Source organism: Alligator mississippiensis, chromosome 11 (assembly GCF_030867095.1).
Source record: "Alligator mississippiensis isolate rAllMis1 chromosome 11, rAllMis1, whole genome shotgun sequence".
Classification (NCBI taxonomy): domain Eukaryota; kingdom Metazoa; phylum Chordata; order Crocodylia; family Alligatoridae; genus Alligator; species Alligator mississippiensis.
In genome coordinates this window covers 28,813,772-28,838,251 of record NC_081834.1, presented here as the reverse complement: position 1 = coordinate 28,838,251, position 24,480 = coordinate 28,813,772, and the positions used below count along the sequence as shown (strand labels likewise).

At 47.1% G+C, this 24,480-nt stretch overlaps 1 protein-coding gene across 10 annotated transcripts in view; it reads right to left on the bottom strand.

The window, feature by feature from the left end:
- LINGO1 (leucine rich repeat and Ig domain containing 1) overlaps positions 1-24,480 on the bottom strand; it is a 512,521-nt gene that overhangs the window by 109,428 nt on the left and 378,613 nt on the right. Inside the window, exon 6 of one of the 10 annotated variants that reach the window (XR_009455599.1) lies at positions 5,776-6,092. The exons of the other annotated variants lie outside the window; for them this stretch is intronic. The gene's annotated coding sequence lies outside the window, so the exon portion shown is untranslated. Of the gene's footprint in view, positions 1-5,775; positions 6,093-24,480 lie in introns of those variants that run through there. 10 annotated transcript variants of the gene reach the window in all.

The following is a 24,480-nucleotide window of genomic DNA, read 5'->3' as shown; positions in this document are numbered from 1 at the left end:
TCTCAGGAGTTAATGGGAATTATGTACCCAAGTACTTCTGAGAACCTGACCATTAACATCTCTGCATGCTTCCCTTCCCCATTGGGACAATGGGGATAATACTGTTTCTTGCCTGAGGAGTTGCAAGGCTAGGCCCATGGATGTTACTAACCACAGCACTTTGATCCTCAGAATAATTATGATTGATACTGTTGTTACTTTGAATACATACATGCTCACTTAATACATGCTGCACATGTAAACAGCTGCCTGGTGACATCTGCATGCTCAATTGCACCTGCATATCATTGATTTCCATGCACAGTTGGAGAGCAATTAAAAAAATTGGAGCCTGCTTTGCTCTTTCCCACAACCACCTCGATGACATCTACAGGAGCACCAGGAAAAACAGCAGCACCTTATAACAGATCCAGCCCCCTCCAAGCAAAACCCAGCTCAGATTGCTCATGCTTGCTCTGAAACTCTCCCACAGGAAGCAGACCAGAATCCTGTATCAGGCAAGGCGTTAAGATCCCACAGCACTCTCCAGAGGGGGAAGCTGGGCTTGGTAGTCAAAGGCTGTAGCAACAGTCCATGGGGCTGTAAAACAACCAGCCCCTTGGTAGACAGGGAAGAGCTCCTGGCTAGAGAAGAGCTCCTGGCTAGGTGAAGCCCTGATTCTGTGTAGGAGGGGGGAGGGAGAAGGGGGTGTGCGCTGTGTCTTTAGCCTCCACTAAGCCTTTGTTCTTTGATTTCTGTTTAGATAAGAACATACTGTTGCCTATTTCGGTTAGGTCTGGGAAACCTGAGTAAAACCCTGGGAGAAAACTCTGTTGGGAAAAGGTTCTTGCTGCTGTTGGATGACATGAGTTTACACTGCCAGCCAAGGGCTGCCCTGGCACTCCAACCCGTACCCAATGGACCTTCTGCCATCCCAGTGTGTCAGCTCCACACTCCCTACTCTACTGCTGCACCTCAATCCCAATCCAGACTCCCTGCTACCACTCCAATGTGTCACCAGCTTTGCTCTGCCAATCCACCCTTTCTTTGACCTGTAGTGTTTCTCATCCTTTCAGTCTACCACCCCACATAGGTCTGCCAATGCACTGCACCCCTACCCTGCAGCATCACAGTACTAGGGGCCTAGATTCAGATCAGAATTCAGAGCTCTGCAGACATAAATGAAAAGTAGCAAATGGTTTGTTAGTGTGGTCATTTTGTGTGTGAGGTGTGCTGGGGTCAAACATCTGCTTAGTGATGGACATGAGAGTAACAGGGATAAGGTGGAGTCCCCCTCACCTAGAGACTTTAAATCAAGGGCATCTTTCTAAAATAGATACTCCAGTTCAGCCAGTTATCATGAGCTTGGCTTGGGAATCACTGGGTGCATCTACACATGCGCTTTAATGCATAGTAGCCCATTGTACTGCACATTAAAGCGTCACATCAAAACAGTGCTTATATTCTAGCATGCAGTAAAATTAGTCTACTGTGCATTAAGCATCACTAAAAAGGTGTTCCCTTTTGCTGCTGCACATTAGGGCAGCCTAATGCACCTTTATGTAATACCTCATATTAGAGGTACTATACTTAATGCTCAGTAGCAAATGTGCATTAATGAATGTGTAGACACACCCACTGAGTCTCACACAGTGCCTGGGCTATGCAGGTGATTGGAGGGGTCCCTTGTGGCCTTAACATCCATTGCACATGCACAGCTCTGCTGGTGTGGCTCAGGTTAGACACTGCTGACACTGCTGCTTCAGGCCTTCACTTCTGGCTTTGCTCTCCCACCTCACTCCAAGCCTTGCAGCATCCTCTGTGATTACAGATCAGGAAGCCTCCAGGTAGCTTGGCTGGTTTAGCTCTTTGAGGAATGACGACAGCCCCTGCTATTCTAGGTTTCCCTTTTTGGCACAAAAGCTCCCCCCCCCACCAATATTTTTTGTTCTTTTTTTGGTTTCTAGGGGTTTTTTTGTTTTGTTTTTTGTTTGTTTTGTTTTTGGGTTTTGTGGGGGGGAAGGGGGGTTGGTTTCTTTTTACTCCCCTATTTCACTTGCTGCCAACATTCTCCAGCCCCAGCAGGGGCAGTTTCAACACTTTCCTCCCCTCTTCAGGAGCAACCTACGACATAAGCGCTTGTTGACCGGCTCCATTGTCCTGCGCATTATGCCAGGCGTAGGCGAGGCAGGTTCAGTGGCTGCTTGTCCCCTCCCCTGTAACTACTGCCGTCTTTAACAACCCTGAAGCCAGCTGTAACACTCGCTGTTTGCTCAGCTCCTGTCATAAGTGATTGGCGCCTTTCCAAAAAGGATTAAAAGCAGGGAGTGAGAAACATAAAAGCTTGTGTAATTATGTGCAAAAAGCCCCTTAATAATTTATAGAGGGAGAGAGTAAATATCCTCGCGTGTTATTCAAGTGTAACTCATTGTCCCGTTTGGCTAATACCCAGAGCGCACGCATCATGGGCTTCATCCAGGAGGCTGTTTTGCCTTTAATACCTTTCATAAATTATTGAATTTATAAAGAGGAAAGCAGGTGTCATGTCACTTCTATAAACAGCTTGTTAGCTTAAACTAACGCAGGTGGGGGCTGACAATTTCCTCCCTTGCATTATTTTTCTCCCCTCTCTCTGTCTCCACCATTGTCCATGGCCAGGAGGATGAAGAAGACAGAGGACTTGCCCAAATAATAATGTCTAGAAAAAGTTCTGGGTTGGGAATTGCACTGTAAACAACTCCAAGTATGTGATTTGGTTTCCACTTTACTATGGGCTTTGGTAGGGCCCTTTGGTTCTCAATAAGGAACCAGGGGGAGGGAAATCCATGAGGGAGCAAGGCTGATCCAGGAGTTGTCATGCAGGTCTACACCTCAAAAGACTCAGGACTCATTCAGAGCTTTGCCATATGCACACACCCCCGTGTTACCTTGATCAAGTCTCTTATGTTCCTCTCGGTTCTCTGTGGACACACTCACGCTTCCCCTATTTCACAGCATGTGTTCTGAGGATGAGTGTAACAACAATTCTGACATTCTGGTACTACAGTGATAGCAAGTACACAAGTGTCTAGATAGAAAGTATGGACACACTTATTTGCAAGGTTGCTGTGGGGAGACAAATAATTTAACTGAAATATGCATAAGAACATTGCTGTCATACATATACAGGGCTTTCCGGTAACAGTCACATGGCAGCCGGAAAATAAAGCCATCATCAGGCAATGTTTACATTTCTGTTGAGTTATTTGAAAAAACAAAAGAGAATAAACAGAATCATTGGTACTTTGGGCCACTTGGCTGACCCTCGGTACAAGGCCTTGGACAGGCCAGAATTTCCTCATTTGTCCTCTTCTGTTTGCTTAAATAAGTCAACAGTAAAGTAAATATTCCTCATGGAGCTCTTATTTCTGAGCCAATAAGGCTAGTTGTATCTAGGACTGGACACCCAGTATCTGGAACAGTGTGAGTGCTGAGCTATCTGGTTTGTACAGCAGAGTAAAGAGTTGGGGGAATGGAAGTGGTACCCAGGAGTTGGTGGGTGTATGTGTTTATCTCTGTAATGTGACAAAGAGGAGCATTACCCAGGGATTGCCACACACATGGCTTGCTGCAGAAATCAGAACCAAAGGAAATAGCTTGGAAATGCATGTGGCTACAAGGCAACGGACAAACTGAGCTGGACCCAGATGGTATCCTTTTTGGAGGTTCACTAAAGCTCCACTAATCTTTCCTCAATCCTATTGTTTTTCCTCTGAAAGCTAGCTCTGAACTTTTTGGCCATGGGTAGGATCACATGAGATCAGAGACAGAAACACAAAGAAAGAACAAAGGCTGTTCTTGTATTTACAGCACACGGCTCACCCAAAGGCCACCTAATTTGGTATGAAAGCCTTTTTCCGAGATTCCTTACCAAGGCTGGCAAATCCAAGAAGCACAGGTAGTTTGGATACATTCCAGAGAGGCAGCCCAAACCAAGACATCCTGAATTTCCAAATCACTGGGAGAATCTCAACTGCTTGATCAGGAGTCAAAGAAAAACAACACGGAGCAAAACAAAACCCTGTCTAATTCCCAGGCAAGGCCATATCCATCTTTATAGTTGGCCACACCAACCCTCAATGCACACTCAAGGTCAGTGGGGATGCACATGGGATTCAGAACAGGATAGAATTCAATTCAGTTCCTTCCCCAGAAGGATGCTTGAAGCAGGCCACAGACATTACAAATGAGGTTGTGTTTGCCAGGCTCCCTCTAGTCACACTAAGATGGTGGATTGTGAATGAGAACACGATTGTCCTAATAAATGCTAATGAAGACATCACAGATAAACCTTGCAGAATTACAGAAAGCTGAATGGCTTCAGATTCACTTCCCTAATGGAGCAACCTTTGGGCTGGAGTATAATAGCTCCAGAACAGGACACAAGAACCCAACACAACAGGTTTGGGGATAACAGTGAAGTGAAGAAGTCCATCCCCAACTGGAATTGCATGGGTGGGGCAGAATATAGTTGTATCTCTTAATGGTGTTTGCTTGGCTCCTAGCTCCATAATATCCAAGCACCTCTCACTTGGGGCAGAATATGGCTAGGGCACACGGTTTACTGCTCCTGCTCTTACAACATCTGCAACAGGGGCTTTACTTGAATGTAAGTGGTCAAGGTTTCATAGATAGGTGACACCTGCAACAGCCCAGATTCCTCAGTACCCTCCATCTAGAGATGTGCATCTGTTGACTCAGTGCTACGGAAAATAATCTTCCTATTCTGAGGTCATGTTGTAGCTTATGGGTCCCTGTCCCTATTTTCTACACCTCATATTACTGAGAAAATATTTCCTAGGGTGCCTCCTGCCTGCAAGGAGTACAGTGCCATGTCTGGGGATCATAATTTATTTTTGACAGATGGATAAAGGGAGATGAGCCATCACAATAGCACAGGCTCCAAGTTCTGACCCCAGCTGTGAGTGAGGGTGGTTCAGCCGGCATATGCTTGCATGACAGTCAGATAGTGTTCCTTGGTGCACAGAATTCCACATGTGATCACAGTGCATGCACACAGGGTTTTTAGATTGAAAAAATGATGTACAAGCATGCACAACTGAGTCTGCTGTGACACATGAGTAGCCTCTCTTATACCTCCCTCTGTGCACTCACCACCATGTACACACATGGGCCCAAATGCATACACCTGTGAGCATGTGAATGTAGAAAAATCCTTGATTCAATTGTGATTAATGAAGCACCTTGCTCTGAATCTCAGATTTCATACCACATTAAAGAATCACTCAAGAATATGAAGGTGGGGGAAAAAGAAGCCTCCATCTCACTCACACATACACCCCGTTGAGGGGAGAAGAAATATCAAAATATCCCTAGCGCTTGAGGAAGACAAAAATGCTCCAGACAATTAGATAATGTGAATAATTTTAGATTAAAAAAAAAAACAAGTCTAAAGCTGACTGGGCACTGCAGAAGGGTTTCTCACTCTGCTGGCATCCTTGTGGAGAGTGCCATAGGGCACTGTAAGAAATCTTACAGAAATGCTGCAGACTTTCCTGAATCCAAACCAGACACAGGGTACCACTGCACCCGACTTCCCTTGAGACAACTGTCATCTAAGAGGTAAGCCTCAGATGCTTGATAACTGATGATCCCAGAAGAAGACCCAGCAGGGCCTGTGGGTGAGGGAATTGAAACTATTGATAATCAATTAACTCCTTCAATTACCCAAGCTTAATGAGGTAGCACAAAGTCGGTTTTAATGAACATCCATTTAATGAAGGGGGTTCCTCCGGGTAGTGTTTCCGAGTCAATCTTTACAGGTTAGAAACAGCCTAGAAAGTATCATCTAGTTCAGTGCTTCTCAAAGTGGTGGTCCACGGACCAGCCACTGGTCGCCAGTCTGCAGCAAGTTGCCAGGAAAGAAAGAAATATATTTTCAGAAGCATACCATTGATATGTCATAGCGTCACAGTTCATATGTTCCAACACTTCAGGTGACGTCACGTCGTGCGAGGTGAGGAAAGAGAAAGAAACAGCCGGTCACGCATTTGTGTAGCGCTGTTACATGCAGTTGCTGCCACCGGCTGAACCAGGCACTGGTCCCTGGCCCACTGGAAAAAAAATTGCCTGTCTGCCACATCAGTTAGTTTGAGAAGGACAGATCTAGTTAACATCACCTAACAGACACCTCCTTTTCTAGCCTCTAAAAACAGACCATTGTGTTTCAGCTAATTCTGAGCTGATCCTCCCTCTCCTCCCTTTCGCTCCAGCATTCTTGGAAATTCCCTTTCTTATTCCAAACATTAGTAATAACAGCATCATTTGGCTGACAGCACTTTCCATTCACACACTGCAAGGCACTGAGAAATCAATTTGACATTTTAGAGCTGAAGCCACTGAGGCACAGACTGAAGAGAAGAAAGCCTACAGATCCACCAGGGACATGCATTGGGGAGCAAGGTTGGCTCCAGAATTGGCAGCTATTTTCTAAAGTTGGCCCTTTGTGGTTGGCCCAAAATCATTCAGCAAGGGGGTAGGAGGACTTGGACAAGAATTGCTCTCTCCTGATTTCATTCTGTTCAATCAGGTTCTGGGTAAAACTCAAGGGTATGTTGCTGAAGATTATACCGGTGGAAAGGAACTTTGCTGCATCTGATTCACTAGTTGAGTGTCTGGTTATTAATGCTGCTGGGTGTGAGATGCTATCATGTCAGGGTACCTACAAACTCACGTAGAGGCAGATACTGTCTTATATACACCTTAAATCTGAAAAAATAAATAAAAATATCTGGTGCACCACAGAACCTGTCCAGTAAGGCCTTACAACTCTGCCAGTGCCCTGTGGGATGAGGAGTACATGTAGTTGGGGGATGGGTGCTTACCAGGGGCAAAGTTCAGGGGCTAACATGGCTTTTAGACAAGTTGTCATGGAACCATGCCACTGTGTCACAGCACTGTGCTCTCTGTGTTGACAAGACATGGGGAAAAATTGGACATCCGGATTTTCTCAGTGAATACAGGCTCTCTCTCCCAACATGATATCAAAGGCCTTGGAAGACCTTTGGGGACTGCTCTGATAGCTCTGGAGCCCTGCTCAGAAGACATGGGTCAGCAGGAATGGTTAGCTTATTAAATGGGCGGCTAGCTTTATTAAAGGAGGATCTCAAGAGGGGACAGAGCACACCCTTTTCACATTTCCTGTTTCCTCCCTGTATAGCAGGTCTGAGCTCAGTAAACGCTGTGCCCTGTGCCCCTGCCCACCTGCCTCTGCCCATAGGCACCAACTTAGTTTTTTGCTGGTGGGGGTTTTTTTTGCATTCCCATGGTAAGCCCCACGCATGCCCAGAAGAAGCAGAATGTTACTTCAGTCTGACTTGCCCAACATGGCTCAAGGGTGCTAAGCATCTGCAAATTTTTTTCAGTGGGTGCTTGAGCCCCAGAGCACCCACAGAATTAGTGCCTCTGCCTGTTGTAGCACCACTGATGGTGGGGGGGGAGGGACAGTGTCCCAAATTTCCTTAAAAATAATATGGTCACCATACCTATACATAATCTGCAATGCAATACAGTTTCTGACTCCTCCTTCAGACCTGGCCTGCAAAAGGGACTACATTCTCAAATTCCTCTCACCTGCTTAGAAAACTACACTTCAGTGCACTGTCTTAGTTCTTTGACTGATGGTGCTGTGGAGGCTTCCTGACCGACATGTGCTGGAAGTAGCCATAGACTAGTAAAAGGTTGTAAAAATGGCATATGCACACAGAGCAGGGATGACCTAATCAGCCATGGAGTCCTGTGTGTGTTGCTTCAAATAGGCCCCATAACACACAGGCTTGGCCCTATGTGAGCTGTGCTTAGAATCTGGCTCCCTGCCCTTCCTTGAAATGATCTAAAAGCTCTATTCCCCATTCCACTGTTACCAAGCTAAGAGCAGCTCCATGAAGGAAACCTCTGGGCATGTTGCACTAGACTGTACTAGGGAACCTTATCTCCTTTCCCCAGAACCTTATTTCCTTTGCCCCTTTTGTTTCTGAGGGCAATCCAGCTTCATTGTAGTGAGACAAGGACCCACAAGGGTTCACTGGACAGCAGGACAGGCAGCTCTTCTTGCAAGGTTGCTGAAATTTATGCCTGAGCCCCCTGAAATGCCTGCCTGCCTGCTCTGACTCTTTTCATCTGGGAAAAGTTCCCATTTCACTGAGCATCACTGGAGCGGCATGTGCAATCTGCTGTCCCAGGAGAGGAAACTTTAGATCTCTCTCCCTTCACTCAGGCCATGATGAGAGGTAGAAGCAAGACAGCTCAGCCCTTGAGTCTGCCAGGTCCAGATGTAGCCCTGCTCACTTCCCTTCCTCCTGGAACAAAATACAGGTATGAATCCCAAGCTGGAGATCTTCCCAGAATGCTGTGGGGCAGAAAGGCTTCAACTCTTGCCAAGGAATTCCCCTGCTCTCCTGGCCTGCCTCCCGCAGGAAACCTCCTTTGCTGTGAGGGCTTCAGCCAATATGCTCAATGCTTTCTGGGAAAATAGTTCCCCACAGACCGGCTGGCCTATTTATCAGGCTCTCATATGCCTGAAGCAGCCATTCAGCACAGGGAAGGTGTGTGGGAGCAGTTCAGAGCAGGCAGAGGGAAAAGATTTCAGCTGGATGCTTGTGTCTTCTCCATCCCCAAAGGGCAATCTCTGGCGGGGTTTTCTGTGCTGTAGGAGGGGTGCTTGTGTGGGCAAGGATGCCTCCCTGTTGTCAGTGCCCCTAAGATCCCCCCCCCCCACAATTCTCTCTGCTTTACCCCCATTACTCCCTCAGCACCCGGTGTGGCAGCTGCCACCCTCCAGCTGGGGCTCCATTGTAGGCACAGTAGGGCTGCACCCCAGTCAGCCAGAGGGAGGCAATGTTGAACAAATGCACAGTCATTGCTCTCACCAGATTGAAGCATTCCCTCCCCAAAACCACACTAGCAAGCACTCCTGTCTGCTGTAGCGCCCAGCAGGTGAGTTTCTCTGAGGTGGGGGCTGCAGGGACAGATGCGTGTGTGAGCATCCTTGGTCTCTCAGCCTGGCAGAACCTCTCTCTGCAGCTGGGAGGTGACACTGCAGCAGGTGTTGCCAGCTCTGGTACTGACAGCAAGGAAGACGCAGCCACCCAAGCACAGAGCCAGAGACCTGGCTGGGCTGGTGCCTCCTGTGCCGAAGTCCCAGTCACTGCAGCTTCACTTCGATGCTGTGAGACTAGGTAGAGGAAATCTATCCAGGCCATACCTGTATGTGCTGCAGGCACACATCCTGACTGCCATGTAGACAGCCTCAGAGGAGGGATTCCTGATTTCATGGCCTTGCCATTCCCTCAGGACTCAGCTCATATGTCTAAATCTGGATTTGGTTCATGGATACATCATAGCTAAGAGTGAATTTGAGCCCCTTCCCTGGCGTGCAATCCTCCCAGACCCTTATAGAGCGTAACTCCCCTGCCCGCTCCTGTAATCACACAACCAACTAATTCACTTCCAAGCCATTAGTGTCCACTTGGTGTCAACCACCATTTCAATTAACCCCCATGACTTTACTGGAGCAGGTCTCTCATCCTGCAAGAGGCACTGCAGACATTATTCGCCTCTTCCCCCCCAGGTACCAGCACCAGCACTACGTTCCTCTGAATTATGTCAAGAATGGGAATATAGTGGTATCACTCTCCCCTCCCTCCCCTCTGCCCCTTGTTCTGCATGTTCCAGACAACTCCCCCTCTCCCTCTATGGGTACGTTCCTTACTGGTGTAAAGTCCTACTTTTGGGTGCCCACACCATGGGATATGCCCCCGACCCACAAGGGCAGAAATGCTGCCATGTGGTTCTCCCTGTCATTGGTAAGAGTCATTCTCAGCAAAGAGGATGGCCTAGTTCCAGAAGTCTTATAAGACACTTGGGTACTGAGGCAAATTGAGCGAGTGAGACAGTAAAATACAAGGAAGGAGACCCAATATAAAGAAGGAAACTTGGGTGCAGGGTTTATAAACAGAAGGAGAGCTCAGTGTGAGAAGGATGAGGAAACACCAAGAGGGAAGAGCAAAGGGTGAAGGATTCCCTCTCTTCTCTGTAATGAAGGCAAAGCAGGAATTGAGGAAGTCATGTAGAAGGAGAGTCAGGTGTGTAAGCAGACAGAGAGGGAGAGGATGGTGTGAGAAAGAAACTGCAGTGATTGGGGTCACAGGGGAAACAGAACAACATACAAGCTAGAGGATTTTTCATATAAAGGAGACAATGAAGACATCAAATAAGTCCACGTTCAAAGACTGGCTGGGATCACCCATAAAATGCTTCCCAGGAAATGTGGTTCCCTCTGAAAATCTGATGCTGCACTGGATTTAATTCAGAAGGGATTTACATACTAAAAAGCTTCCAGCAGAGCAAAGAAAATCTAACATCTATTTTGGGCCTTGAAGCCAAAGAATGTATTTCAAATCCGCTAATCAGGCAAGAGTACAGTAAATTTGTAAAGAGATGAGTCTGGGGGAGAGGGAAGAGAGGTGGGAGAGGTGAGCCTGTGAGCAAGTAATTGGCTAGGCAGCTCCTCCACACTTGAGAAGGTCTGTGGGGCCTTGGCTTTACAATGAGAAAGATTTTATGGTGCATTAAAGTTCATGAAAGTGAGAAACTGAAAGGATTTCTCAGTCCTGGAAAGAACCCATACAGACTCAGGGCAGCGACCTGTGCAACAAGCACCCGGATGGTGACATACATCATTCCCAATTCTGTCCCTATCCACTTTGCCAGTACAGGCCCATCTTCTCCAACAGTCCTCAAATATCCTGACCTGCATCACCTCCACTCTTCCAATCTGGGCATCTCCCCTGACACGTTAGTGCATCCTGATCTTGACTAGTAGTACTACTTGCTATGCCAGTCTCCATGCCTTATCTTCATCCCAGCATCTCTGCCACTGCACCTGAATCCTGACCAGAGACACCTCAGTGCCAGAACCTAACATGCTTCAGCTCTAACATGTTGCTCCTTCTGCTTCCCCGAGGAAAGAATGACAATCCATGACACCTGCAAAGCTGAGGACAGGGAGTCTCAGTTCCAGCACCGTGATACTGGTGCCTGATATGAAGATAAGGACCACTTCTAAGGAGCAGTTACAAGAGGGATTTGCTCCAGTTCCAGCCATTGCTATAGGAGAAATTGTGCCAACCCCCTTGGCTGCTATTTGTTCTGATGGAGCTGTCTGAAACCAGGAGAACATGTCCGGGTGCATTTCAAACAGGACTTGTAGAGTTAAAGCACAGAACAGCTGCCTTGAAGACAGCAGAGAAAGGGAAGAGCCCCCCCCCCCTTTGTTATGACTATTAAGATGAAAAAATATGACAGCTGTGGCATCCAGTCATTTTTAAGATGCGATGTCTCCGCCTGAAAGAGCACTTTAAACACAGAGAAATTTCCTAGGAAATTGCATGATCCGTCAAAGCCCCCATGCATACCCCAACCGCTAAAACAGAAACATAGTCTAAACAGCTTGGCTGTACCAGCTACAGCCCTCAATCAGGGATGTAAGCACAGAGGTGCACTGGGAGATGATGCCAAGAGCTGAAGATCAGCAGAGCCAGAAAGGGACAGGACTGCAGGGATGGGAGGGTGGGATGGAGGAAGGTCTAGAAAGACATTGCCTAAAGGAGCAAGAATGAACTGACTCATGAACAACTGGTTTGAATGGGGGGCAGAGGCATTGTGTGCCTTATGGCTGCTCCTCAATCTACATTTTCACTGACTACCTGTCTTGCATGCATACCAGCCCAGCCCCTGGCTTCTTTACTTTTCATTCCATCCATGAAGAGCACACACCCACTGCTGAAACTTCCTTAGCCTGACAAAGGGTTTTTGAACCCGAAAGCTTGCTTAATAACTATTCTCCAACAATTTGGGCTGGTCTAATAAAAGATATCAGATTCACCCAAGGAACCTTGTCTGCTTATGGCTGCTGTGACATTGTAGAGTAGATGGAAGGTATCTGGTAATGTGTGCCACATGCTATGGCAGGCGTAGCAGGAGTTTCATGATGGCCCCTCTGGTTGTCTGGATGTTGTGTTGGGTACACGAGTACCCTGGGTAGACAAGTTCTGCCTGGGCGGACAGTGCATGAATCAGGGAATCTGTGCCGAGACAGGAATCTGTGCTCGTTTCTTGAGACCAGACAATCATGACTGAAAATGCCATGGGGCCCTGAGAACAAATGGAGCACAGCAATGTACCCATGAGAGGAAAGCAGACTGAAACACATACAGGGCACATACCTGCCCAGGCCTTGACCATGGCAGTACAGAGCAGACACAAGGGGCACAGAGTTATGAACTACCCCTAGGCCTTCCTCCAACTCTGAACAGGCTGTGCCCTGGGTGAGGCCTCTGCAGCGAGTCTATGCGGCCCTGTGTACCTGTGCAATGAAGAGGTGGGACTGAGGCTCCAGTTGGCACCTGCTCCTATCTTGCTCACTTGCTTCCATTCCCACAGCAGAACCCGCAGGATGAGTCACTGGGTCCAATGGGCCAAAGAGGCCGCTTAATGCCTGTGCTCCCTGTCAGGCAGCAGCATCATGCATATAGAGGGAACCAGCTGCCAGTCAACCAATGCAATCGGAAAACACAGATGAATACACAAACAAAATGACAGCTTTGGAGGCCTGACAGAGAGCCTAGTCTCTTTCCAAAGTTTTCTGTCTACAAGTCCCCATGAGCAGGACTGACTCCTGGATCACTCCAACCAGGCATGGTGACAGGGGAGAGAGTTCCTGAGAAGTCTGTGAGGGACACACTTCGCGTAACAGATCAGACGAAGTCACTGCAAACCCTGCTATCTCCTTCACTTCAGTATAATGGAGGCATGGATGAACAAACAAAATAATGGCTTACTCTCCTCTACTGCCCTTCACCAAGGAGCGCCAAGCATTCTCCAAACACTTCTTTAACATCTCTTGGAAATGGATAAGTAATACCAACCCCACTTCAGAGACTGGTAAACTGAGGCATGGAGAGGCTGTGTGACTACCTCCAGGTCATTTAGTGAGTCAGTGACAGAGTTCAGAGCCAAATATGATTCTTGACTACCCTGTTTCCTGTTTAAACCCCTTGACCATACTGCATCTTACAGACTAACAGTAACTGCTCCCACGGGAAATGTCCTTTCCTGTTCTGCCTGGGCAGAGCTGTAAGTGGCCGTGAGAATAGGGCAGCAGAGGGAGTCGCAGTGCGATGCAGGGCCTGAGTTATCTGAAGAGGTTTCTGCAACTCTTCATGCTGTGCCTGCTTTTCTTTATCTTTCTGATAATGATGGGCAGTGCTGAGACCTTTTTCATTAAACCAGCTGAACCAACCAATGTACCTTGTTGCTGAGGTCTGCAAAGAGCTTGAGGTAATAGTCCTCCCAACCTGGCTGTCGACCAGCTGGCTCCAGGTGAGAAAGGACAATGTAGCTATGCTGCCTGGGCCTTCAAATTCTGTTTTCCTTCCTGGTGGGGAGGTGAAAGGGATTGCATCTTTTTGCTGCTCTCCAGGAACCACATTGTTCTACTCCAAAAGGGCTAGGAAGAGTGCCTGGGGTGCGTGACTTGAATACCAAGCTCTCAGTAAGGGTGGGAATGGAGGATGCACTATATGGAGAGGGTGCTCGGAAGAAGCTGGCTTCATTAACAAGGAGGCAGCTTGAGGCATTAGAAATTATTCTCATCTCTTTTCTTGTTTGCTGCTGGCTTACTCTAAGACTATTAATGGATTAGCAGAGGTTCTTACAGTGCTGGAACACCATCTTTGTGGGGGGTTTAGGGAAGCAAAAGGGGAGCTTTCCTGCTACCCAGGAGCATGTCTGCTGATAGAAAAACTGTCAGACAGCAAGAGACATGTGTGTAACAGTCCCCACTCTTTTTCTCTGGCCTGTTGCTTCATTCTATGGAGCTTCCCCTTGGAGGGGCTCTGTTGGTTGGCTCTGCTACCCCACCCGAGAATGTCATAGAAGCATTTCTGCTCCCTCTCTTGACAGCAAGCCCAGATGAGCCATCACATAAATGAACTTGCAGTACTCTCCTATTGCTGGGTGTAACAGCGCCAATGGCACAGGCAGCACAACTGTCCCACCTCTATTGACAAAGCCCAGGCAGCTCCCCCCAGAGAGCACGCGGCGAGATGCAGCATGAAATAACTGCAGATAATTAAAGGACTGAACAGGGTATTGGGATCCGTGAGTTTGCAACTTCCATAAATAGCTCGTTTGCAGAGCTGCTTAGTTTTTTCCTCATTCTCGCTAAAGTGAGGACCCCAAAGAGACAGCGGTTGTGTTTGCCCAAGGGTGGAAAGTTTGAGCAAGTGTTTTTAAACCATTCCATATGTGCTGGGGCCAGGCCATTTCTCTGCTTTGTTTTTCAGTTTCACTAGAAAGCTTTTTTTGAATGCAAATGCACAGTTTTGCCTTTATAAGTACCCGTCCCTGCCCCCTAGGATTCTAGCCGAATACTGTCAGGCAAGAGCTGGCTGGGAAGAGGAGGGGATGTTGTATGACATAAAAAAGAGGGAATAGCTCTTCCTTTGAAAGGAACTACACGAGTGAGCATTTGGTGCCATCCCTGGTGCAGGGCTGGAAGATGGTAGGGGTTTGAATGCAGAGCCTGTGTGCAACCTGCATGTGAAAGAAGGCCTGCATGGCTCTGACAAGGCCAGGCAGAGTAGGAATGGTGGGGAGGGAGAGAACTGCCATTACCAGGAGAAAGATGGGAGGTTGGGTTGGAAATACAGGATTGCTTGTGGCATAAATAGTATGAACTCTTAGTTCAGGAAGCAAACTGTGGAGACACAACGCCCATGGGAAATGAGAGATGGGGGGATAAGAGAGCAATTGCTTTCCTGAGCGGTGACTCACTCCTATGTGCGTGACAGAGGGAGTATGTGTGTACGTATGTGTAAGACAGAGCGTGCGTTAGGGACTGCTCATAGAAAACCACTACAGAAAAGGGGTTGGGATTCCTGTCATCTTGGCAGTGAACAAGCGTGTGTGCAAATGTATGTTTGGCTGGTGTCTCTCATGAGCCATGTAACTGGGGAGGTCTATCAACAGCATGTATACCTCTGTGAGGAACTGCATCCCTATCCAGCTCTCTTCTCAGAGAGAGAACCTCACACCCATCCTGCTGCTTGTTTTGTTCCTCAGACACAAGAGGCCATGCGTCCTTGCCTAGATCATGGCAGTACTGAAAAGGGACCACCAGGATACTCAGTGTAATGGATAGGGGAAAGACTTCTAGATGCTGGAGCCTGGGCATTCAACCTGGTCTCAGCTGCTTGCTGTAAACCAGGCCCCCACAACTATGGGGACATGTAAATCACTGATCACCTCTGTGGCTTCTGCCTAAAACTCATCCTATTTATATATGCCCACAGGAATTGTACCTTCTATGCCCCAGTGAATGCAAGACTGGAGGGGTGCTGCCTTGCTCTGTTCTGGACTAAGGAAGGTTTCTGTGGAGAATGTCTCATACTCTGCTTGCCTTTGAGGAGCTCTGTGAAGGCTCAGCCCAAGGAAACTGCACGTTCTCTCTTTCCCCTGACAAGTCTTTTGCTGTTGTGTTTAGCAGGTCCACTGCAGGTGCCTCTGCTAATATGTGTGTAAAAACTGGAGAACTCTAGAAGCCAGCTGGCAAGCGACATAAACTCATTAGCCAACAGGCCCTTGGATCTGAGACGCTGCCCTGTTAGAAAAAAACCTGTTCAAATGGGTTTTTTTAATCATTGCCAAGTAGAGCACAAAACACAAAGTTGGTAAATTATAACTCCAGCCAATTGTCTTTGATTCCTGTGCTGCTGAAATCATTAGCAATTATACAATTACACTGTGATAACTGGTGTGCCTCAAAGGTTGGTCTGGTCAAATGAAGAGGGAGAAGGAGTGAGAGAGAAAAAGACAGTGAGGGAGGGAGGGGGAGAGAGAGAGAGAGAATGGGAGCGTATCCATATGTGAGATGGGATGGGGCAGAGGGAGAACTCCGTGGAGATGCAAAAACAAACATGGGCTTCAGTTGGTGGCCAGTGAATAATTGTCTGGGCTCTGCAAGGAGGCTTTGCTCCAGGAGAAAAGTTTATGTTCTCCCCAGAATGCTGCCTTGGCTTCATCTCCAGCAGTGCTGCAGAGTGCACAGATGGATGATGTTTCCCATGGGGTGGAGAGCAAGAGTGTGCCAGTGGGTTCATCTCAGCTGATGCCCCTTTGGCTGCCTGCTGCGCTTGCAGGGTGGCCTTACAAGAACGGAAAGCTGTTTCCTACAGCAATGGAGCCACCAAGGTCCAGATCCTCAGCTAGGCATAGCTCCCCTGAAATCAATACAGTGATTTACGCCAGCTAGTAGAAAGGCCACAGATCTTATGGACAATAGGCCAGGCCTCTGCTTTTACTTCCTCTGCATTCTTACTAGTGCAATTCCATCACATTCAATGAAAATATTCCTGATTTGCACCAGCCAAGATGATTAGGGGCCTATAAAGCAAGACATATGAGGAAAGGCTGAAAGAACTAGGGTTATCTAGCCTGGAGAAAAGAAGACTGGGGTGGTGGGGGCAGGGGAGCAGAGAAGTTTTGATAACAGTTTTCAGATGCCTGAAAGGCAATTACAGAGTGGATGGAGATGCACTTTTCTCTGTGGCCACAGGGGACAAGACCAAGAGCAATAGACTCAAGCTTCAGCAGAGGAATTTTAGGGTGGAGGTCAGGAGGCACCTTCTGACTATGAGGGCAGCCAGGCACTGGAACAGGTAAACTAGAGGAACTGTGGAGGTTCTATCCTTGGAAAACGTTAAGAACAGGTTGAACAGATACTTGGCTGGGATGGCCTCGACAGAGATATTTCTGCCTTGAGCAGGGGCTGGACTAGATGTCCTCATGAGGTCCCTTCTGGCCCTACTTTCCCTATGATCCTAAAGCTGAATGAAACCCAACAGACCTGGCCCAGTGATGCTAATGAAGGTTTTCCTGACATCTCTTGGTAGTAAAACATCTAGGCTACTAACCTAACACTAGAACAGGAGATAGAGAGACCAAAGAGTTTAACAAGCAACATAAATCTAGGTGAGAAACAGAATGAGGCATGGGGAAAATGCACCAGGCATGAGCTGTGTAACAATTCCTCCCTGAGAACGGTGCTTAAATAATTAAGTGGCTTGGGCTTTATGAAATGATACCATCTCTGCTCTGAAACACATCATTACCTTTCTGGTATAGGGTTGGGATTTTTTCAATGTATGTTTCCCTTTTTAAATGCCTGATAAGGAGACTCTCCAGTCTGAGATGCTGGGATACATTGCTAATCACATTCAATTTCTTGTGCTGCTCCACGTGCTGCTCTCTCCCCCATTGCCCCTATGTTCCTTTCCCTGCTTAATTGATTTTCTTTTGCTAACCTCCACAGAGTTTAATATCTGATAGGAGCAGACAGGAGACACTCATCAAGGGGAAAACACAGGAATAACAGTGCTCTGCCATGCTCCTTTCTGTTTGCTCTCTCCCTGCAGCCTCTGGAACCAAAAGCGTAGGGAGTTTTAATGCTAACTGTTGCTGACTCCTCTGTTAGCCATACTGGCACATTTTAAAATAAAGAGAATCACAGGGGAACCCAATTCAAAGCCCCCTGAAATCCAGAGGGATCCTTCTATTGATTTCACTGGGCTTTAAATCAGGTGCAAAGAAAATGTCCAGACAGCAAGGAAACTTTCTCAGGAGAAAGCACCCAGTGTTAGAACCATCCACTCTCATGTCAAACTGAGAGGGAGGATAGTATGGGGGTTTGGGCACTTGGGCAGTTTGAGACTCTGGAAGGCTGGGTTCAGATCCCACTGCTGCTACTGACACCCCACGTGTCTTTCAGCAAGGCACATGGTACAGCTCTGTTGTACATCACAGGAGAGTTGTGCAGCTAGATTGGGAGGTGCTTGCACACTAGGGTACATGGCCTGGACATGTACCTTAAGTAAGTCACGGAGGAATCCTTGTTCTCCCCAGGTGGGTGAATACTGGGCTAGGAGGTTGTGATGCTCACAGAAGAGTCCATCTCAGGTGTCTCTTCCTCCCATAGGCTCCATGTGACAAAGGGTACCACTTCCTCCATCACTGCAGACCTTTAGTATTGCACTGAAGTCAACAAAAGCACCGAAACGAAGGTAGATTTTCTGTACCCCCATGCATGTGTGAGTCACAGGGCTATCCTGCCATGTCATTTAATGGACTGTGCAGTTCCCATTTCAGGCCACTGCTCACCACACCAGTGCAGTGCCATCTTGTCCCTGTGCCACTTCTGCCATTATCAAAGTCCCCAGTGCTTACTACAAAGGACTGCATGGGACTGGACCAGGGGAAAGAGCTTTTGTTCTAGAAATTGAAAGTTGATGGAGTGTTTCACAGGAAAATGATGACAACCTATTGTACCTCAAAAGACAATTATCTCCCCTCACTGGAATTGATTCAATTTCTCCATCAGTAACATTAATAATGTCACAAACACCAAGAGCTCCTTTCCAGAAGATGGTTCCCCTTAGTGGTATATATGAAATCTCTCACTATCAACATTCCAGCTCAAGCCTTTCTGTCTGTGCCCTGGGCCCTGGCTTTCTTACTTGTTCTTTCACATGATGTGCTTATCTATGGAACTGAGCAAGTAATGCACAGAGACCAATTTGTCCAATCAGTTTACAACCCTTGTCTGCATTATGGTCTCCTTAGGTCCCCATTATGCCAGGTGCTGTACATACGAAGATGGGCAGAGGTGGAAGGAAGGACAAATGACTATCCACATGGTATAGACATGGATGGGAGGCACAACGAGCTTTAGTTAAAGCACCTCCAATGCCATTTTTCATCGTGGGGACACTGATACACATGATGATCTAGGTGCTTTAATTTGAGTGGTTCTCAGAGCTCCTCCCAGGGACAAGAGCATTCAAAAGCCCCCATGGCTCACCAAAAGCATCCAGGAACATCTCAAAGCCAAAAAGGAGGCAAACACCAAATGGAAGGGCCCTCACCAAGGAGGAGTATACCTCCATTGCTCAAGATTGTAGGGGGGCTGTTAGGAAGGCTAAGGCAGAGATGGAACTGGGATTAGCAACCCGGATCAAGGATAACAAGAAGTCCTTTTTTAAATACATAGGGGGTAAAAAGAAGGTACCAAGTAACGTGGGGCCTCTGCAGGACATGCTTGGTAATCTGGTGGTAGTACCAGGCAACAAAATTAATCTCTTTAACAGTTTCTTTGCTTCCATTTTTCTGAGCAGGGACAGGGACATCCCCCCACTGGGATTCTGGACAGACCCAGGGGAGGTGCAGCCAGGCCCAGCGTCAGGCAGGACCTAGTCAGGGAACTTCTGGAGGGACTAGACCGTGTTCAAATCAGCAGGTCCCAACAATCTCCACCCCAGAGTGCTGAGGGAACTGGCAGGGGTCATTGCAGGGTCCCTGGCACAGATTTACGAGCGCTCGTGGTACTCTGGTGAGGTGCCAGAGGACTGGAAAAGGGCCAATGTGGTCCCCATTTTCAAAAAAGGGAGGAAAGAGAACCCAGGAAACTATAGGCCCGTTAGTCTTACCTCAGTCCTGGGGAAGCTCTTTGAGAAAATTATCCAGGAGCATATCTGCAAGGGACCAGTAGGGGAGATTATGCTTAGGGGAAATCAACATGGGTTCATTAGAGGCAGGTCCTGTCAGACCAACCTGGCTGCCTTCTATGACCAGGTCACAAAAGCCCTGGATGCAAGTGTCGCGGTGGATGTAGTCTTTCTGGACTTCAGGAAGGCCTTCGACACTGTCTCTCACCCCATCCTCATTAAAAAATTAGGCGACTGTGGTGTCGATGTCTACACAGTCAGATGGGTTGCAAACTGGCTGGAGGGCTGCACCTGGAGAGTGGTAGTAGGAGGGTTATTTTTGACCTGGAGGGACGTGGGTAGTGAGGTTCCCCCGGGCTCGGTCCTCGAGCCCCCACTGTTCAATATCTTCAGCGGCGACTTGGACAAGGGGGTGAAAAGCACCTTGTTCAAGTTCGCAGATGACGCTAAGATGTGGGGAGAAGAGAGCACACTAGAAGAGAGGGACAGGCTACAACTAGATCTAGACAGGTTACAGAGGTAGGCGGATGAGAATAGGATGGGTTTCAATATGGACAAGTGCAAGGTGTTGCACCTGGGGAGGAAGAACCAGCAGCATACCTATGGGCTGGGGAACTCCCTCCTTGTCAGCACAGAGGGAGAAAATGATCTTGGGAGTCATTATTGATTCCAAGATGAACATGGGCCGCCAATGTGGGGATGCGGTCAGGAAGGCTAATCACACCTTGTCATGCATCCACAGATGCATCATAAGCAGGTCCAAGGAGGTGATCCTCCCCTTCTATGCGGCACTGGTCAGGCCGCAGTTGGAGTACTGTGTCCAGTTCTGGGTACCGCACGTCAGGAGGGATGTGGATAGCATCGAGAGGATCTAGAGGAGGGCCACTCATATGATCAGGGGGCAGCAGGGTAGGCCCTATGAGGAGAGACTACGGGATCTGAACCTGTTCGGCCTCCACAAGAGAAGGCTGAGAGGGGATCTGGTGGCCACCTACAAACCTGCCAAGGGGGACCAGCAGGCAATGGGAGAGTCCCTGTTCCCCTGAGCACTACCGGGAGTTACAAGGAATAAAGGCCATAAGCTGACTGAGAGTATGTTCAGGCTAGACATCAGGAGGCACTACTTAACAGCCAGGGTGGCTAGGATCTGGAACTAACTTCCAAGAGAAGTGGTGCTTGCCCCTACCCTGGGGGTCTTCAAAAGGAGGCTAGATAATCACGTAGCTGGGGTCGTTTGACCCCAGCATTCTTTCCTGCCCATGGCAGGGGGTTGGACTTGATGATCTGCTTAGGTCCCTTCCGACCCTACCAACTATGAAACTATGTGTATAAATGTCCATGGAGACTATTTTCATGTCTAATGTGTTTTGATGGCTTGGGGTCACAGTACTCATTATTTTTCCTTATCCCCAAGTTACCTGACCAAAGAATATGTAGGGAGCCTACAGCAGAGTCAGAAAATTAACCTTGGTCTCCTGAATACCAGTGCAGGGCCTTAAATATAGGAGCAACCTTCCTTAGTTAACAGAAGTCACATGGTCCCAGTCCCACTCCTGGCTTGGATGAATACACAAGTGCCTTCCACAAACACTGTCACTAATAAACCACACTGGAGAGAGATGTGGCTACGCTAGTACTGCCTTGACCTCTGCCACGGAAAAAGAAGATGGATTTCTTTGGGGATGGGATAATGGGGCTTTGATGTTTCCCTTTGCCAGAGGGTAATTTAGTTCCTTTAAAAACAGACTTGCAGAAGTACTTTGTATCTGCAGTGCTGCATCAACATTTACTAAGCTGCCCTGCAAGGTACGGAAGGGCCATTTTTCTCCTTTTACAGATCCAGCAACCTCTCTGGTCCTGAGTTACCTTAAGTCACACAGACCATCAGAGCATCATCCAGAAGTAGAACCCATGAGTTCTTGCTGCTGGGATGACTCATCTCCTAGCTCACATGCTTCTTAAGCAATCAGGCCTCAGGCAGTTCAAAGCTGCCCGCTTGCTGGGTAAAGGTGAAACTCTACAGACATCTCTCCCTCAGCAGCTGCATTCCATGGCTTCCCAGTGCCAAATGTAGTGCCAATTACATTTCCAACAGGTTTTTTCACTACCTTGCTCCCAAGAACACACCTGACAACACAGAAGCCTTAAGGCCAAATCCAAAAGTGCAGGGATGTGGCAAAAATAGTAGCAGCACAAATCTGTGCCACTACTTTTTGCCACAGTGCATGCCCCTGCATGTGCACTTTGGTAAAGGACAAATTTTCCCACTTTGGGAAAACTTTCCTTGCTCGACTCTCAGTGTGCTGGAGGAGCTAGGGCACAACTGCAGAAGTGGAGATACTCTGGCCAGCAGCCAGAGCATTTCCCTTGAGGACCAAGCTTCTGTGTCTTCTGGAGCACACTCCTCTTGCGTGTGCTGCACTGGTTTTTTTCCTGGTGCTTTTTTTTGTTACTAGGATTTCCTGGCAGCAAATTTTGGCCACACGTTGCAAATCTTCAGTGTGGGGCACATTTTAATGTTCTCCACATTTGGTTTGTGGTGCTGCAAAGAGGCTTGCGGCACCACAAACCGCATGCACCTGCATGTCTGGATGTGGCCTAGGGGTCTTAAGGGTCATGGATGCTTCTGCTTGATCCCAGGATGGGATCAAGAACACAGCAGCTGGCACTATAGTCCAATCATGCCTTTAGAGGGTGCTCAGTCACTGGGTGAACCTTAGTTCTATGGTTCAGAGGGGTAGTGCTGCTTCCCAAAAGCCTCTGGAAAGGTAGATTTGGAAAGACTTAGTCCAAAGTTTTCAAATGTGGCTAATGATTTGGGCATCTTCATTTCTATGGACTTAAAATGGCCCCGTTGAATCTAAATCTCTAGAGGTTTTAGCTCCTCAAGATCCTATTGTGGTCTCTCCAGTGGGCCTCCCAGAATCCAGGCCTCCAAAATCAAGGTCCACTTTTCCCTGCTCTCTTACCAAGGGTAGGAATGACTGCTGGAATCCCTGTTTACTGCAGATCCAGTGTGCATCAAAAAGGGATGGTCAGAAGTTACACTTACACTCTTACTGTTACAAGTTTGAGAGAGATGGTCCACAAACTGTGAATTATGGCAGAAAATCCAAAACATGTCACACCCCAAATGTTATACCAATAGTACCACCCTACCCCAAAAGAAGCTTATCTTTGTTCCACTTCTGTTTTTCTTCTTTGTTCCTCTCCCTTTCTTTTTTTCCCTTTGAAACTGCACTGCTGTCATGATTAGGGAAAACAGTGCTTTGCAGGTAGAATTGGTAATGTCAACATGCACAAGAAGCGTTAGCCTACACAGATTAGCAGTGTGCCACCTATGTTAAAGTTTGGGAAAAAACAGATGAAATATATTGGGCATTGTGTGCATGGGTGTGTTACACACATATGCACACACATAAATATATATTTATGTCCACTATAGTTAATACATATGTATCTATTCGCATAAACAAGTTTTATGTTTTTTGTTTGTTGTTTTGGGGGTGGGGGTGTTACAGTATTTTAAAGCTGAGGAATCAATGAGTCAGAGATCAGGAAATGCAGATCAATTTTAGATCTTAACCTTTGACTTGTCTCTTAAATTAGAATATTTACTTACCTATGTGCTATTATGGCTCCCATTACCATAGCAGCTGGGTGCCTCACAATCTTTAATGTTGTTTTTTTATCTTCGCAACATCCCTATGCAGTAGGGAAGTGCTGTTATTCTCAGTGCACAGATGGGGAACTGAGACACAAAGAGACGAAGACCCTGATCTACAAAGAGTTTTTATTTCAGTGAGAATTAGACAGCTGATTAGGAATTAGATGCCTAAATATCTTTGTGGATCTAGGCCTGAATGACATGCCTAAAGTTACACAGGAAATCTGCGTCAAAGAAGGGTCTACAAAGACGCAGGCTAGCTTCTAGCCATGAGATCATTCTGTCTGCCCCATATTTGCAGCATTATAAGTAATATGTGACTGTATAATGTCAACTAGAATACCTTATCAACCAGACTTCAGTCATGGTAAGATATAATGCAGTCTTCACACTTGGCTTGATTTCATTAGGTCTCAATGGGATCTAAAAACAAGTCAAGTTTGAAGGGGTTGGTCTCTGTAGTTATGAATTTATGAATATTTAAGCTGTGAAAGTTGAAACTTTTCATTTATTGTGTTAGCTAAACTCCAACCTAGGGCACTGTAGAACGCCAGGGAGCTATGAAGCACTTTAGCTTTGACTCGGTCTCACATGAAAGTACTGGCTGCCTTGGAGTTCAGAATGCCTCAGAAAGATTATGTAAACTATTACATAAAGTCCTGCGTGAGTTATTAAGAAGAACTAGAGAGCTCTAGAGGGGCTGGGTGATTATCTTATAAAAAGTATTATGGAGCTATGGGAGGAACTTCCAAGTCAAGGATGTGATTATTTGTCATTTATAAGCCCAAATTTGAGTCTCTCATCTTAAATACCCCAAAACCAAAAGATTTTTCACTTTTACAAAAGTCGTTGGGGTTTGGTATTTTTTGGAGCATCATATCTCAAAAAAAAACCAGCTTGGTCTCTTAACTCTAAATTTATTTTATTCATTTGCATTAGTGCCTTGAGTATTTGGGGGAAGACTGTATGGGTAATTTTGGAGCTATTTGCTATGGACTTCTGAACCTCTTCAAAGTCCATGAACTCACCGCAGAGTTTGTGAAGTCCACAATGATTGTCTTCAAAGCCATTAAAAAATCTGCAGGGTGCTTGCAAAAGTCTGGCAATTTTTTAAAGTCTGGCACTGACCCAGTCAGGTTGAAGGGCATTAAGAAATCTACAGGGGTAGCCGGTACATTTGATAAAGTCCAGAGTTGATCTGTCTGGGTTAAATAA